Raw genomic sequence first — 17652 nt, forward strand, 5'->3', positions numbered from 1 at the left:
TAACCTCGACTGGTCTTTTGTAGCCAATAATTGAATAACCAAAACTTAACATAATAGAGGACTCAGAATGCTACACAAGACCTCAGAAACCATATTACAAGACACAATGTTATGCTTTATTGTATTTGCATGGAACTTTTTCCCACATATATTTTGCACAACCTCTCGTAAAACCAGAATGATGTTTTATCTGTGCTTGATGTCACAGGAGTTTTGTTATGAGTTCTTTCATTGCTGTTTCATGCTTTTATTATGTCTAATGATATGTTAATCAGAGGTGTAGATATACAGTGGGGCAAAAAAAGTATTTAGTCAGCCACCAATTGTGCAAGTTCTCCCACTTAAAAAGATGAGCGAGGCCTGTAATTTTCATCATAGGTACACTTCAACTATGACAGACAAAATGAGAAAACAAAATCCAGAAAATCACATTGTAGGATTTTTAATGAATTTATTTGCAAATTATGGTGGAAAATAAGTATTTGGTCACCTACAAACAAGCAAGATTTCTGGCTCTCACAGACCTGTAACTTCTTCTTTAAGAGGCTCCTCTGTCCTCCACTCGTTACCTGTATTAATGGCACCTGTTTGAACTTGTTACCAGTATAAAAATACGTATTTGTTTGCAGGAATGGAACTGTTAAAATAAATAACTGTCAACACAACGAATCAACACGTCAACCAAACTCACTAAACATAAACGATGATATTTTATAATACAACGTTAAACGTTCTTACATTCACACATCTCAGAGAAAAGGCCAAAAATATAAAGATTCTGAATAGAGAATTTGAAAATCAAGAAACACCTGAAATTTTGAAAGCATCAGATGGATCAACAGCTGTTTCATTTACAATTTCTGTAACATTTTCTTTTCATGTTTTAAATCTTCTCCCTCTATTTTACATTTCTCAGTTTCAACACATTTTTACCTACACAGTGACAAAATAAAATCCTAAATAAGAACACAGTCGTAACATTTGCCTTCAGAGACACTAGGCCTGTTCTTGGTTTGTTAAACTCTAAAACAGTTGTTGTTGAGAACTGAACAAGGACCTGCTCTGACCGTCACAGATTTCCATTCCTCTGTCAGACCAGGAAATAGGATTTAAACCCTTAGTTGAAAAGCTTCCTCTTCTCTCACCACAGCTTGACTTTGAGTTCAACACAGTTCAACACAGTGGACAAGTCTGAAAGCTTTCACCTTTAATCTCCTATCGGAATGGGTGAGATGTGGTGTTGCTGGGGCAAACGATTTTGTGGCTGTCAAAACAGTGCTGACATTTATAAAACAAAACACAAGGAGTGAAACCGATGCAGTCAAAAGGAGAGCCCAGGCTTTAAAAAGCCACAGCCGGGTCAATGCTTTTAACATGTCAACTCAACCCTCAAACCTCCACACAAACACATCGAGTTGCAAATAATACAGCGAGGACACAAAGTTGCGTGACAGTAACCAAGGGAGTTTGCTTTATGGATCTGAGTGGATTGGGGCCGATTGATCACTGATCTGTAACGATTCCCCTCATATAGCTGTACCTCTCTGAAAGGGACAGACCAGACCAGTCTAGCAGGCTCAGGTTCAGGTTCAGACTCCGCTAGCAAGGGCGGGGCCAAAATTCTAGTATAGCAATGGTGACTAAGAGTGTTCCAATGCAGGTATTCTGTGCTCCAGCAGAAAACTAGCTTGCTAAGACAAAGCCTTGGCATTGGTGCAAAATGTTTAAGTTTACCCATCACACAATTATGGTCACTGAACCATAATATAGGCTCCCTCCCAAATGACACCCTATTCCCTACGTAGTGCACTACTTTTGACCAGAGCCCTATTGGTTGCCATTTGGGACATAGCCATAGGCTCAGGTGGTGTGCCTGACAGACCGTGAGGCCAGTAGGGAGCACGTATGTTGAGAGAAAAACAGCTCCAAACCTTTCCAGACGGGGCCCACATCCCCGGAGAAGCCTCCACCCTGAAGGGATCCGTGGCTGGGAGCAGAGCACTGCTGGGTGGGGCCCTGATGGAGTCCTGGATCTCACTCCTCATGGAGGGGGGCCCTGCTGTGTTTTAATTCCTCCTGACATGATCACAAACAACCACAGACTGAGCCACGGCTGAGGTCCCAGATTCCCCCTGTACCTCATGTAACTCAGAAGTTGATCTCTTCTGACACCTGACTCCTTGTTGTCCTTGGGACGCAGTATGGGTCCCAAATTGAATAATTTTCCCTACATAGTGCACTACTTTTGGACTCTCAGCTCTAGTCAAAGGTAGTGCACTAGATAAGGAATAGGGTGCCATTTTGGGACGCAACCTGCTGTACGTCGCCGACTACGCCAAATGCGATCCGTCTGAGAGTTGAATATCTCCCCAAATCTTGCCTTTGATTTCTCCATTTACTACAATCTCTGTCAAGGTAATTGAATTCCACTAACAGTGGTATCTAATTAAAGGGACAACAGAAAAGTTAACAAGATTGTATATTGTAGACAAATAAGGTCGTTGAAGATGTTGAACGTCTCTTTGACTGTAATGGGTTCTGTCAAACATCTGGAGAGTGTTAATGTTGGTTATTTGGTCCAATAAATTATAGGCTCGATGCTGATTTAGAGTGTTTGGGTTGGTTGGTTGGTGATTGATTAATTGACAGACATAGTCAGTCAACGACAGCTTCGATGCAACAATAACTAAATAAAATATTTAACATTATTTTGTTTTAGGTTGAATGAAACAGTTCCGCTCCATTTCCATTTTTCAAGCAGTAATCTCACTTTCCCTTTTCTCTCTCTCTCTTTCTCTCTCTCTCTCTCTGTCTCTCTCTCTCTCTCTCTCTCTCTCTCTCTCTATCTCTCTGTCTCTCTCTCTCTCTCTCTCTCTGTCTCTCTCTCTGCCTCTCTCTCTCTCTCTCTCTGTCTCTCTCTCTCTCTCTGTCTCTCTCTCTGTCTCTCTCTCCCTCTCTCTCTGTCTCTCTCTCCCTCTCTCTCTGTCTCTCTCTCTCTCTCTCTCTCTCGGTCTCACTCTCTCTCACATTCCCTTCTCTCTCTTTCTCTCATTCTCGTTCTCTCTCTCTCTTTCACTCTCTCTCCCTCTCTCTCTTCCTCTCTCTCCCTCTCGTCTCCTCTCTCCCTCTCTTCCTCTCTCTCCCTCTCGTCTCCTCTCTCCCTCTCTCTCGCCCTTTTCCTCTCTCTCCCCATCTCTCCCTCTCTCTCTCATACTTAATCAACACATTAGAAGGATGAGATGAGACAATTACTTAGATATTGATTCGAATCCAAAATACAAGTCTTTCTAGAGACTTTGACTCTGTGGCTGCAATCACAAAGTCAGCGCAATTCTGTAAATTTTTCCTCTAGCCACATCAGATATTTTCACATCACATCTTTTTCAGAGCTTTGTGAGAAAAAAAATATCAGAATTGGGCTGCCTGTCTAAATGCAGCCTCTGTGATACCGTGAGTCATAATTGCCTTGTAGGATATCTGAGGGGCCCAGCTGACGGGCTCGTTGGGGGAAAATTGTTTTTTACGAGCAATTAGCCATGCAGCCTCATTTAGTTTGGGTTGGCGAGAGAGTCAGCACAGCGTATCATACAGACATGCCAGTGGGGGACGGCGCCTGTGTAGAGGAGAGAAGAGGAGAGGTGTAGAGGGAGGGGTGGATGGGAGGAGTGTAGAGGAGAGGATGAGTGGAGAGGAGAGAAGAGGAGAAGGGAAGATAGGAGGGGGATGAAGAGGAGGAGACATCCTCTAGCTTGTAATTACAGCATCTATCTACACTCCCTTCAGAAAGTATTCTAAGTACCCTTGACCTTTTCCTTATTTTGTTGTGACTGAATTTAAAAATGTATTACATTTAGATTTTGTGTCACTGGCCTACACACAATACCCCATAATCTCAAAGTGGAATAATGTTTTCAAAATGTGTACAAATTATTTTAAAAAATCAAAGCTGAAATGTCTTGAGTCAATAATAGTGCTGAGTGATTAACCATCCTTTTGAGTGTTTTCCCGGTTAGTAGACAACTAATTGACCGACGACGGTTCAATTACTTGAATTTCATTTCGTCATTATTTTGAAAGCCCAATACGTCATTTCTCTAGAGAGAAAGGGAGTTGTAGTTTTCATTAAGCAAATATTCAACCTAGTTCAGTGCAGAAACGCGCTAATTAACTTCAATGACCATAATCCATTGAGAGAGTTTTTTCTGTCTCAGATCCGGATCGGAGAGGAAGAGGCGAAGCAAGAGGTTTTATTCCTATCAAAAAATTATTGAAATGCGTTTCTACAGGCTAATTCTGGACCTAAGCTTTACTGCCTTTACTGCCTTTGGGACAACGACTCCCATTGCAAGGGCGGAGACGTGAGTATCTCGTCATTATGTACAGATCTCTGGACTGATACACTTTTACGGACAGCATGAGAGAGGATGGACACAACACAACAAGGACAGTTGGTGAAAATATACCTGATCTACTTGGAAGAACTAGTAAAAATATTTAGTCAAGACAGCTCTGTAGCCTAGTTTAATAGGATGACTACGGACAGTACAGTATGGAGAACATAACATTAGATGGTCTGGCTGGCTGCTACTGTCTGATCAGACATGAGATAATTACTTTAAGGAATAAATAAAATAATGAAGTCATGAAAAATTGTAAAAAAATCTAAAATAATAATATGCGGTTCTAAACAGAGCATAAACTCAAATGGACCAACCGTATTCAACCTATTGGTTAAAAGCTCAAACCAAGTTTATTATTTATTAACCCACTGGGTGCTTCAGCTGCAAACACACGTTGCACACGATCAAACAGGCAACATGAGATGAGGGGTGAGATTAGGGGTGAGATGTGGGGTGAGATTAGGGGTGAGATGAGGGGTGAGATTAGGGGTGAGATGAGGGGTGAGATTAGGGGTGAGATTAGGGGTGAGATTAGGGGTGAGATTAGGGGTGAGATGAGGGGTGAGATTAGGGGTGAGATGAGGGGTGAGATTAGGGGTGAGATTAGGGGTGAGATTAGGGGTGTAAACTTGTCAGAACTGATATGTTTTTGCCCAAAACTGTTTCGAGGTCGTCTTCGCGGTCGAGCAGTCTGGTAAGCAGTTCCTCTTTTATCCTGTCTCTTCTCCATGAAATGTATAAGTGACCTTCTGTCCACCACCACTCACAACAGACTTTGATCAAACTCTGTTCCCAATTTTCTCTCGCAGTAACTTTCCATCAACAAAGTTACTCTTCGCCCTTCAGTGACACATAACGTATATACATTAATTATGCACGTAAAATAATCAATAAGGATTTAAATAGGAATAAGTATACTCCAAGTTAGAACTCAATAGTCCCCCCCCCCTTGTTGAACACTAACTCCATACTGTAAAACATTTCATAATAATTATTTAACATAATTATAACATAATTATTTTAACATAAATTATTTAAGAACAAATTCTTATTTACGTTGACAGGCCTACCGGGGGATCAGTGGGTTAACTGCCTTGTTCAGGGGCAGAATGATAGATTTGTACCTTGTCAGCTCGGGGATTCGATTCAGCAACCTTTCGGTTACTTTGCCCAACGCTCTAACCACTAGGGTACCTGCCGCCGCAACGCTCTAACCACTAGGGTACCTGCCGCTACCAATCATCTTTTAATCTCTATAATCTTCACCCAAGGCTTAAGGCCCTGTTCTCAACGTTGTAATCACACTAATCACACTTGTGATTTCCCTCTGTCTGCCATTTGCCCTCCTGTTACACAAATCTATAATAACATTTCAGAGAGAGGTCTTGACTCTGTTTTCCTCCTTCGACTTCCTAAGAGTGTGATAGCAAAAGACTAGGAGAGAGAGAGAGAGAGAGAGAGAGAGAGAGAGAGAGAGAGAGAGAGAGAGAGAGAGACAGACAGACAGACAGACAGAGAAAGAGAAAACGCAAAATATTGTGATTATTATTGTGTTAAGCTATGCAGAATGCACATATTGCAAAAACTGAAGTTTAACAACATGACAACATGTTGATATCTTCCTTCATTGTGACTCTATAACTTCGGGTTACATTCTGCTGGGGTCCACAAAAACAAAGCCTCTATAAAACCTCATCATGCTTATACCCAGACCTCCCCGTCAGGCTGCAGGTTAACCCCGTCATATCATCCTCACCTCACTCTCCGTCTCCCCCCATATCCAGCCGATACACACAAGCTGTGTGTGGCCTTAATCAGCTTAATAACCTTATCTTGGTGCATGTTACTCCTGCTACCAACCACGCTGCATACTTCAAGATACTCCTCACTTGTTCAGCGGTTCCAGACGGTTACTATAGTATTCTTCACCAACCCCTACACCTCCCTCAGTTGCCTTACCTATTGCTACTGCCGTGAGAATAGCTATTGCGTTGAACCTGTCTCCTGTTCCGGGTTTTCGTAAGTACTGAAAGATCTAAGACCTTCAGATACTCCCAACTCCTCCCCTGGCTCTAGCAACACCTTGTGGACTGCTACGGTTAGTCCCTACCGGTTTCACAACTCCTCCACCTGGCTCTAGCAACACCATGTGGACTGCTACGGTTACTCCTAGCAACACCATGTGGACTGCTACGGTTACTCCTAGCAACACCTTGTGGACTGCTACGGTTAGTCCCTACCGGTTTCACAACTCCTCCCCTGGCTCTAGCAACACCATGTGGACTGCTACGGTTACTCCTAGCAACACCTTGTGGACTGCTACGGTTACTCCTAGCAACACCATGTGGACGGCTACGGTTAGTCCCTACCAGTTTCACAACTCCCCCCCTGGCTCTAGCAACACCATGTGGACTGCTACGGTTACTCCTAGCAACACCATGTGGACTGCTACGGTTACTCCTAGCAACACCTTGTGGACTGCTACGGTTACTCCTAGCAACACCATGTGGACTGCTACGGTTACTCATAGCAACACCTTGTGGACTGCTACGGTTACTCCTAGCAACACCATGTGGACTGCTACGGTTACTCCTAGCAACACCTTGTGGACTGCTACGGTTACTCCTAGCAACACCATGTGGACTGCTACGGTTACCCCTAGCAACACCTTGTGGACTGCTACGGTTACTCCTAGCAACACCTTGTGGACTGCTACGGTTACTCCCTACAGGTTTCACAACTCCTCCCTTGGCTCTAGCAACACCATGTGGACTGCTACGGTTACTCCTAGCAACACCATGTGGACTGCTACGGTTACTCCTAGCAACACCTTGTGGACTGCTACGGTTACTCCTAGCAACACCATGTGGACTGCTACGGTTACTCATAGCAACACCATGTGGACTGCTACGGTTACTCCTCGCAACACCTTGTGGACTGCTACGGTTACTCCTAGCAACACCATGTGGACTGCTACAGTTTCTCCCTACCAGTTTCACAACTCCTCCCCTGGCTCTAGCAACACCATGTGGACTGCTACGGTTACTCCTAGCAACACCATGTGGACTGCTACGGTTACTCCTAGCAACACCATGTGGACTGCTACGGTTACTCCTAGCAACACCTTGTGGACTGCTACAGTTACTCCATACCGGTTTCACAACTCCTACCCTGGCTCTAGCAACAACCTGTGGACTGCTACAGTTGCTATCTATGGATAATACATCCCTGCACTCTGGTTGGGTACACATCTCTCATCCCAAGGCCGACCTACACCCCTTTGTGAACACCCTTGTTACAGTGTAAACTTCGGGTCCCAACGGCAATCAGCAACACTTTCCTTTTGTTTCCTCTTGGCCCCAATCTTCAGGGAGGTATGTCAGTTGTTTGCTTCGCTGTGTAGTCTTACTGTCTTTGTATTTGGCCACCCATTTCATGTGGATTGTCAATATGTCATTTTTACATGGGGCAATAACATTTACAACCACTGGCACACCAACTACTGTGGCTAAAATATCATCTAGACCCCATCCGACTGCTTTACTGTGGGGGATCTACTTTTCCTCTTTCTCTTCAGCTTGGTTTCCTCTATCAAAACCTGCTCCAGCTCACCCAGTACACAGCTGGATCTCGTTTCACGTGAGAAACCCACCGAGGAGAGGCTGTGTTTTTTTTACATCTACAGGTACTGTGAGATGTATTGGGTTTTGTACCGGACCAACGCTGTCCCAACACCCCATCCTGGTGGATCGTAACGTTCAATCGGTCTCCCGGATTCATCCCGTGCTCCCGGGTTATCTCCTGGAGTCTGCATCTCATGGGTTACTTCCACCCTGCAGTGCTTGGGTTATAAATGACATAAACTCCCATGATTGCCAGATCACTAATTTGTGAATGACATATCATGGGATCCTAATTGGTCTCCCTGTCACCACGTCATGGTGCGTCAGTTCAGAGGTGGCGACGCCTTCATTGACATCAACACCACAGGTAAATGCGTGACCCAGTCTTTTCCTTTTTTCGAAACGAGTGGCCCAATAAAGGCTTTTTTGCGGTGATGTAAAAACTTCATCCGGCTGGGATGAGCATATCATTTATCCCAGCACAACAACCCCCGTCCCAACCATGTCGTCTTGAGAGTACATATTCACAGCTGATTGGTGGGTTGCTCCATGATACCGCAAACCCACTGGGGCCACTTGACAACCATGTTTTAGCCATTCTCAAATCTCCTTTCTGGTGGTTTGAGGTTGGAGTTCATTCAAATTAAGCTCTCGAATTTACAGTATTTACATTCTTTTTTTCTTCAAAACACCTTCTTCTCTGATTAACCCGAGCCTCCTTGGCTGCTTCATCTGCCCAGAGATTCCCCACGGCTATTTAATCTGAATGACTCATATGGCTTCACATTCTACCGCTGCTAGTATACTTGGCAATTGACACTCTTCTAATAATGCTTCTACTTCATGCCCATGTTTGATTGGTGTCCATGTCGCCATTAACACGCCCCTTTGTGACCACAGGAAATCGTGAACCAATCCAAATGCTTAGCGAGAGTCTATATATAATGCTAACACTCCCCCTCTGAAAACCTACCAGCTTCTCTTAGTGCATAGAGCTCGGCACCTTTGGCTGAAACGGAGGCTGGCAGTGGGACAGCTACTAGTTCTGTCATCACACAGCATACCCCGTTACTCGCTTTCCGTCCACTGTCATTTAATTAGAGTCATCTGTGTACAATACTTGGTCTGATTCCAACTCTTTCCCTTGCAAATCGTGCCCGAAGTTTGGGGAGTAATTTGAGCCGGGTCACACTAATCCGATTTACCCTCACCAGGTAAAGGCCTTAGTGATGAACGATTCGTAGCACCAATTTTAAGGAATTGTAGACCCCCTCCCCTCCCCCACTTTCAGGAGTGTTTGCTATTGATCACTAGTCAGTGAAGAAAATGTCTGCAGGATGAGTTGGCACAAACGGCTCAGACAACAACGTACAGTCTCTCACATAATGGCCAAATGCTCCACATTGGTGACAAGGTTTAGTTGCTTTTCTGCTGCCAAATGCCTTGGTTGCCAAATTGACCTCTTGGCATTGGTTTTACATTCCTTACTCTTGAATCTTTTACTGGTGGGGTAGGATAGCAGCAACAACATGCAAAGTGGGAGGAGTTATACTCTCAATGCAGCTTGAACTATCCGTTTGAGTTTATACTCTATTTGAACATTTGGCGTAGTCGGCAAGATACACCACGAGTTGTGGTCAAACTATAGAGTACACCCATGTAGAGTGTTAGTCGACCACCTACTGCAATAGCAGTTTTGACGATGGCTTTCAAAATACCTGCATCTTCATTAAACTTATCTGCTGGTCTCCCGAGTGGTGCAGAGGTCTAAGGCACTGCATCGCAGTGCTAGAGGTGTCACTACAGACCCGGATTCAATCCCAGGCTGTATCACAACCGGCCGTGATTGGGAGTCCCATAGGGCGGCACACAATTGGCCCATCGTCGTCCGGGAAGAGTTTGGCCGGGGGGGCTTTACTTGGCTCATAGCGACTCTTTGTGGCAGGCCATGGGCCTCCGACACATTGTTGCGGCTGGCTTTCCGGGTTAGGGAAGAGTTTGGCCATGGGGGCTTTACTTGGCTCATAGCGACTCTTTGTGGCAGGCCATGGGCTTCCGACACATTGGTGCGGCTGGCTTTCCGGGTTAGGGAAGAGTTTGGCCGGGGGGGCTTTACTTGGCTCATAGCGACTCTTTGTGTCAGGCCATGGGACTCCGACACATTAGTGCGGCTGGCTTTCCGGGTTAGGGAAGAGTTTGGCCGGGGGGGCTTTACTTGGCTCATAGTAACTCTTTGTGGCAGGCCATGGGACTCCGACACATTGGTGCGGCTGGCTTTCCGGGTTAGGGAAGAGTTTGGCCGGGGGGGCTTTACTTGGCTCATAGCGACTCTTTGTGTCAGGCCATGGGACTCCGACACATTGGTGCGGCTGGCTTTCCGGGTTAGGGAAGAGTTTGGCCGGGGGGGCTTTACTTGGCTCATAGCGACTCTTTGTGGCAGGCCATGGGCCTCCGACACATTGGTGCGGCTGGCGTTCCGGGTTAGGGAAGAGTTTGGCCGTGGGGGCTTTACTTGGCTCATAGCGACTCTTTGTGGCAGGCCATGGGACTCCGACACCTTGGTGCGGCTGGCTTTCCGGGCTAGGGAAGAGTTTGGCCGGGGGGGCTTTACTTGGCTCATAGCGACTCTTTGTGGCAGGCCATGGGCCACACATTGGTGCTTTCCAGGTTAAGCTGGAGGATGTTAAAACTTCTTAAGGTTTAGGGGGCAGCATTTTCACTTTTGGATGAATAGCGTGCCAAATTTCAACTTCCTGCTACTCATGCCAAGAATATAAGATATGCATATTATTATTAGATTTGGATAGAAAACACCCCGAAGTTTCTAAAACTGTTTGAATCATGTCTGTGAGTATAACATAACTTATGTAGCAGGCAAAACCCTGAGGACAAACCGTTCAGAATTTTTTTTTTGAGGTCTCTGTCTGTTCAGTGAGCTCTCATTGGGAAACAATATTTCTTATGCACTTATTTTCAGTTCCTACCACTTCCACTGGATGTCACCAGTCTTTGGAATTTGGTTGAGGTTATTCCTTTGTGCAATGAAGAAGTACGGCCATCTAGGAACTGGGTAACACTGTTGAGAGTTGTGCAAGACTTGAAAAGTAGCGTTGGTTTGTTGTCTTCCTGTATTGAACACAGATAGACCCGTCTTCAATTTGATTGATTATTAACGTTTAAAAATACCTAAAGTTGTATTACAAAAGTAGTTTGAAATGTTTTGGCAAAGTTTACAGACAACTTTTGAGATATTTTGTAGTGACGTTGCGCAAATTGGAAGCTGTTTTTTTCTGGATCAAACGCGCCACATAAATGGACATTTTGGATATATATGGACTGAATTAATCGAACAAAAGGACCAATTGTGATGTTTATGGGACATATTGGAGTGCCAACAAAAGAAGCTCGTCAAAGGTAAGGCATGTTTTATATTTTATTTCTGCGTTTTGCGTAGCGCCTGCAGGGTTGAAATATGCTACCCTCTTTGTTTACTGTTGTGCTATCATCAGATAAAATCTTCTTATGCTTTCCCCGAAAAGCCTTTTTAAAATCTGACATGTTGGCTGGATTCACAACGAGTGTAGCTTTAATCTAGTATCTTACATGATTTAATGAAAGTTTGATTTTTATAAAATTTTATTTGAATTTGCCGCGCTGCCTTTTCCCTGGCTTTTGACCAAGTGGGACGCAATCGTCCCCTATACCTTAAGAAGTGTTAAGAAGCGCGGTTTGGCAGGTCATGTTTCGGAGGACACATGACTCGACCTTCGCCTCCCGAGCCCGTTGGGGAGTTGAAGATATGAGACTAGATCGGAATTGAGGAGAAAAAGGATGTAAAATACAAAAAAAAAAAATTATGATCTGCCAGTGCCAGATTAGTCTGCAACGTGTTTTCTATCCTATCAACATACTTATGTACTTACCCTGTTATATATATTTTCATTTTGACCCTGAGCGCATCTACTCATTTTGTTAACATCATGGTGGAATATAATAATAATAATATAATAATAATAATGATAATAATACTATAATATTAATAATAATACTATAATATTAATAATAATAATGATAATAATACTATAATGTTAATAATAATAATATAATATAAATAATAAGAATATTAATAATAATAATGATAATAATACTATAATATTAATAATAATATTATAATATAAATAATAATAATATAATGATAATAATGATAATAATACTATAATATTAATAATAATAATATACTATAAATAATAATAATAGTCGAATAATATCATATAATAATAATATACTAATAATATAATGTACACAATATACTAATAATAATAATATAATAATATAATAATAAAATATAAATAACATAATACAATACTATTATAATAAGATATTATTATAATAATAATACTAATAATATAATATAATAATCATACTCTAATCTAATAATAATATAATAATAAAATATTAATAATATAATACAATACTATTATAATAAGATATTATTATAATAATAATACTAATAATATAATATAATAATAATACTCTAATCTAATAATAATATAATAATAATAAAACTAATATAATAATAATATATAATAATACTATCATAATATCATAATATCATAACAATATAATAATATATAATAATAATAATAATACTATAATAATAATAATATAATAATATATAATAATATAATAATATAACAATACAGTAATAATATATAATAATAATAATAATTGCTGTCAGAAATAGTTACATTTGTTCTTGCGATGTTGCTGGGTCACATGCCTCATGAGCGGACAACCAGACAGGTGTAAGGTAGTTTCCAACGCTGCTCTTGGCAAATGGTAATGGACAACATGATCATAATCACCAGCATGTAATCTTGAAACTCGCCACTGTTTCCTCAGGAAACTGTTAAAGAGGGTCAGTAGGTTCTTTCATTATGCTACACTTTTCACCAATATTCAGAGGCTGTAAATGCATTTGGAGTCACTTTCTCCACTATATATATATACAAAGTGTGTGGACACCTCTTCAAATTAGTGTATTCGGCTATTTCTGACACACCCGTGGCTGACAGGTGTGTAACATTGAGCACACCGCCGTGGAATCTCCATAGCCAAACATTGGCAGTTGAATGGTTTTACTGAGGAGCTCAGTGACTTTCAACGTGGCACTAAGTCAGTTTTCTGCCCTGCTAGAGCTTCCCAGGTCAACTGTTATTGTGAAGTGGAAACATCTAGGAGCAACAACGTCTCAGCCACACACTGGCGAGAGCTGAAGCGCTTAGCGAGTAGAAATCATATGTCCTCAATTGCAAAACTCACCACCGAGTTCCAAACTGACTCAGGAAGCAACTTCAGCAAAATAACTGTTCATCGGGAGCTTCATGAAATGGATTTTCCATGGCTGAGATCACCATGCTCAATTCCAAGCGTCAGCTAGAGTGGTGTAAAGCTCGCTGCCATTGGATTCTGGAAGAGTGGAAACTCTGGAGTGATGAATCACGCTTCCCTATCTGGCAAACCGACGGACGAATCTGGGTTTGGCGAATGCCAGGAGAACGCTAGCTGTCCGAATGCATAATGCCAACTGTAAAGTTTGGTGGGGGAATAATGGTCTGGGACTGTTTTCATGGTTCGGGCTAGGTCCCTTAGTTCCAGTGAAGGATCCTACGGCATACATTACATTCTAGACGATTCTCTGCTTCCAACCTTGTGGCAACAGTTCGGGGAAGGTAATTTCCTGTGTCAGCGTGACAATGCCTCTGTGCACAAAGCGAGGTCCATACAAAAATGGTTTGTTGAGATTGCTGTGGAAGAGCTTGACTGGCCTGGAAAAGGAGGGACATATTAAATGGCCATGATTTTAGAATGAGATGTTCGACGAGCAGGTGTCCAAATACTGTTTGGTCACGTGGTGTAGGTTGTCCGTCGGACGGTATGGGGTTTCCTCCCTCTGAGTATCTGCCTGGGATAATAAGTCATCACAACAGCATGAGTATGAACTAAGCACACCACTCTCTGGTTTCTGGGCTTGTGATTTCTCCTTGATGGCACTGTGCCATACAACAACAGCATCTCTGAGTTTTTGATTGAAATTTTCCATCAGTAATGAAATTCTGGACAATTGTATGAATTGTGTTGATTTCCCCCCTCCCCTTCCACAAGCCAAATTTATAGATTGCCTCATGCACCTCGCAGCACATCCATGGCTTTAAAAAAACATAGCACTTATTTTTCTATTCTATCCTCCATTTTGTGGATGACCCCCTGGACCCCATTTCAAATGTTATTATTTACGCCCCTCTCCCGAAGGTGTCTAGGGTGTTGAGATTTCCTCACCCACTGCTGCTCTCTTTTCTATTGTATGGATATCCACTTCCTCAGAGAGTAGTTACACAGTACATATACCAAATAGATTTGTTCACGGAACCTGGTACCTTGTGTTGAGAACGGCACTGAAGCGTTGTTCAATTTATTACTGGAGAATAGAGGAGACCTAATGTCCTACTACCTGTGTCATAACTCAAGTGCCACGGTTCGCCACAACAAAAGATACCAGTAATGACAAACAACGTTCTTTTATTGGTACACAATGGTCTCTATAAGTCTCTATTACATTATATTACCTTGTATTATCTTGTATTACCTGCTTTTGCCTTCTGTTACCTTCTGTTACACTCTACCCAGCTGTGGGACTGTCTAAACCCAGCTGTGGGACTGTCTAAACCCAGCTGTGGGACTGTCTAAACCCAGCTGTGGGACTGTCTCTACCCAGCTGTGGGACTGTCTAAACCCAGCTGTGGGACTGTCTCTACCCAGCTGTGGGACTGTCTAAACCCAGCTGTGGGACTGTCTAAACCCAGCTCTGTGACTGTCTCTACCCAGCTGTGGGACTGTCTAAACCCAGCTGTGGGACTGTCTCTACCCAGCTGTGGGACTGTCTCTACCCAGCTGTGGGACTGTCTAAACCCAGCTGTGGGACTGTCTCTACCCAGCTGTGTGACTGTCTAAACCCAGCTCTGTGACTGTCTCTACCCAGCTGTGGGACTGTCTAAACCCAGCTGTGGGACTGTCTAAACCCAGCTGTGGGACTGTCTAAACCCAGCTGTGGGACTGTCTAAACCCAGCTGTGGGACTGTCTCTACCCAGCTGTGGGACTGTCTAAACCCAGCTGTGGGACTGTCTAAACCCAGCTGTGGGACTGTCTAAACAAAGCTGTGGGACTGTCTAAACCCAGCTGTGGGACTGTCTCTACCCAGCTGTGGGACTGTCTCTACCCAGCTGTGGGACTGTCTAAACCCAGCTGTGGGACTATCTAAACCCAGCTGTGGGACTGTCTAAACCCAGCTGTGGGACTGTCTAAACCCAGCTGTGGGACTGTCTAAACCCAGCTGTGGGACTGTCTCTACCCAGCTGTGGGACTGTCTCTACCCAGCTGTGGGACTGTCTAAACCCAGCTGTGGGACTGTCTCTACCCAGCTGTGGGACTGTCTCTACCCAGCTATGGGACTGTCTAAACCCAGCTGTGGGACTGTCTCTACCCAGCTGTGGGACTGTCTCTACCCAGCTGTGGGACTGTCTCTACCCAGCTGTGGGACTGTCTAAACCCAGCTGTGGGACTGTCTAAACCCAGCTGTAGTTGCAGAAACGTTGGAAAGGTTTAGTCGACTTTCTGAATAGTTGGTCCATTATAACAACACGATGTCTACCGTCCGACACGAAAAACAGTGGGACTACTGAATAAATCCAGGCTTCCGTTAATTTACATTTAGGCTACAACCCCCCGTCTCCCCAAGACGTCAGAATTACAGGTGTAAGAACTTCCTTGTTTTGTTGCCGGCTTTTGTTTCACTGATTTGTACTGTTTAGTTTGACTGCAAATCGTGGTGTATCTTGCCGACACACACCAACTGTTCAAGTAGAGTATAAACTCAAACGGACGACAAGAAAAAGCTCAAACCAAGTTTATTATTTAACCCACTGGGTGCTTCAGCTGCAAACACACGTTGCACACGATCAAACAGGCAACATGAGATTAGGGGTGAGATTAGGGGTGAGATTAGGGGTGAGATTAGGGGTGAGATGAGGGGTGTAATTTGTCAGAACTGATATGTTTTTGCCCAAAACTGTTTCGCGGTCGTCTTCGCGGTCGAGCAGTCTGGTAAGCAGTTCCACTTTTATCCCGTCTCTTCTCCATGAAATGTATAAGTGACCTTCTGTCCACCACCACTCAACAGTCTTTGGTCAAACTCTGTTCACATTTTCTCTCGCAGTAACTTTCAATCAACAAGGTTACTCTTCTCCCTTCAGTGACACATAACGTATATACATTAATTATGCACATCAAATAATGGTAAGGTATTATACAGTGACAGAATTAAGTATATTTCAAGTTTCGAACTCAACAATACACAACTGAAATATTTTATTATTTCATAGTAAATTCCCATTTTCCTATTAATGTACAGTATACCCAATCTGGACATGACTGTAACGGCTGTCGTCCTCGTCTGAGGAGGATGAAGGATCGGAGGACCAATGCGCAGCGTGGTACGTGTTCATGACGATATTTATTAAACTCAGAACACTAAAACAAAAATAACAAAGTGATTGACACGAAACGAAACAGTCCCTTCTGGTGAACACACAAAACAGAAAACAATCACCCACACCACACAGTTGGAAAAAAGGCTACCTAAGTATGATTCTCAATCAGAGACAACGAACGACACCTGCCTCTAATTGAGAACCATACCAGGCCAAACACAAAACCACAACATAGAAAAAACGAACATAGACTACCCATCCAAACTCACTCCCTGATCATACTAAAACAAGGACATAACAAAAGAACTAAGGTCAGAACGTGACAATGACAAAACAATTTAATATTTTCAGTTTTTTGGGGGCTTTTGAATTTTTAAAATCAATAAAATCACGTTATTATTTCATAATACATTCCGTTACATGTTTTTATTGAAACTGAAATCCATTACTTTTATTTAAAGAAAATTGTGTTGGACTTTTTACCCCCCCCTTTTTTTGACCCCTTTTAACCCCCTTTTTTCCCCCCTTTTTACCCCTTTTTCTTCCCAATTGGTAGTAACAGTCTTGCCCCATCGTCCAATTCCGGTACTTGGGAGAGACGAAGGTCCCTCAGTAGAGCAGTGAATCACAGATTCAACCTCAAAGACCAGGGATGTTTTCCAATGCGGCACAAAGAAGGGCACCTATTGGGAGATGGGTAAAAAAAAAAAAAAAAGCAGACATTGAATATCACTTTGAACATGGTGAAGTTATTAATTACGCTTTGGATGGTGTATCTATAAGGGTGCAAGGCAAGACTCAGATGCAGGCACGGGAGGCAGATGGTTTGAGTCTCTGATTTTTATTATAGTCCAAGGGGCAGGCAAGAGAATGGTCATGGACAGGCAAAAGATCAAAACCAGGTCAGAGTACAGAGTGGCAGGCAGGTTCGAGGTCAGGGCAGGCGAACACATCTGGCAGAGGCAGGCAGGCAAGGGTCAAAACCGGGAGGACTAGCAAAAGAGAGATAAGAAAATGCAGGAGCATGAGAAAAACAAGCTGGTTGACTTAACAAGACAAGACGAACTGGCAACAGAGAGACA

The 17652-nt window shown here is 43.1% G+C and overlaps 1 protein-coding gene and 1 long non-coding RNA gene across 2 annotated transcripts in view; one reads left to right on the forward strand and one right to left on the reverse strand.

Moving 5' to 3' along the window:
- Nucleotides 1-17652, forward strand: part of LOC110520659 (uncharacterized) — a 141173-nt gene that overhangs the window by 65415 nt on the left and 58106 nt on the right. The window lies entirely within an intron of this gene.
- The window catches only part of LOC149984729 (uncharacterized), a 13330-nt gene continuing 12568 nt past the window's right edge, over nt 16891-17652 (reverse strand). The window contains exon 2 of the long non-coding RNA XR_016494918.1: nt 16891-17253. This is a non-coding gene — a long non-coding RNA (uncharacterized LOC149984729). The remainder of the gene's footprint in view (nt 17254-17652) is intronic.

This window comes from Oncorhynchus mykiss, chromosome 3 (genome assembly GCF_057628025.1).
Source record: "Oncorhynchus mykiss isolate SJ-2025 chromosome 3, ASM5762802v1, whole genome shotgun sequence".
Taxonomy (NCBI): Eukaryota; Metazoa; Chordata; class Actinopteri; order Salmoniformes; family Salmonidae; genus Oncorhynchus; species Oncorhynchus mykiss.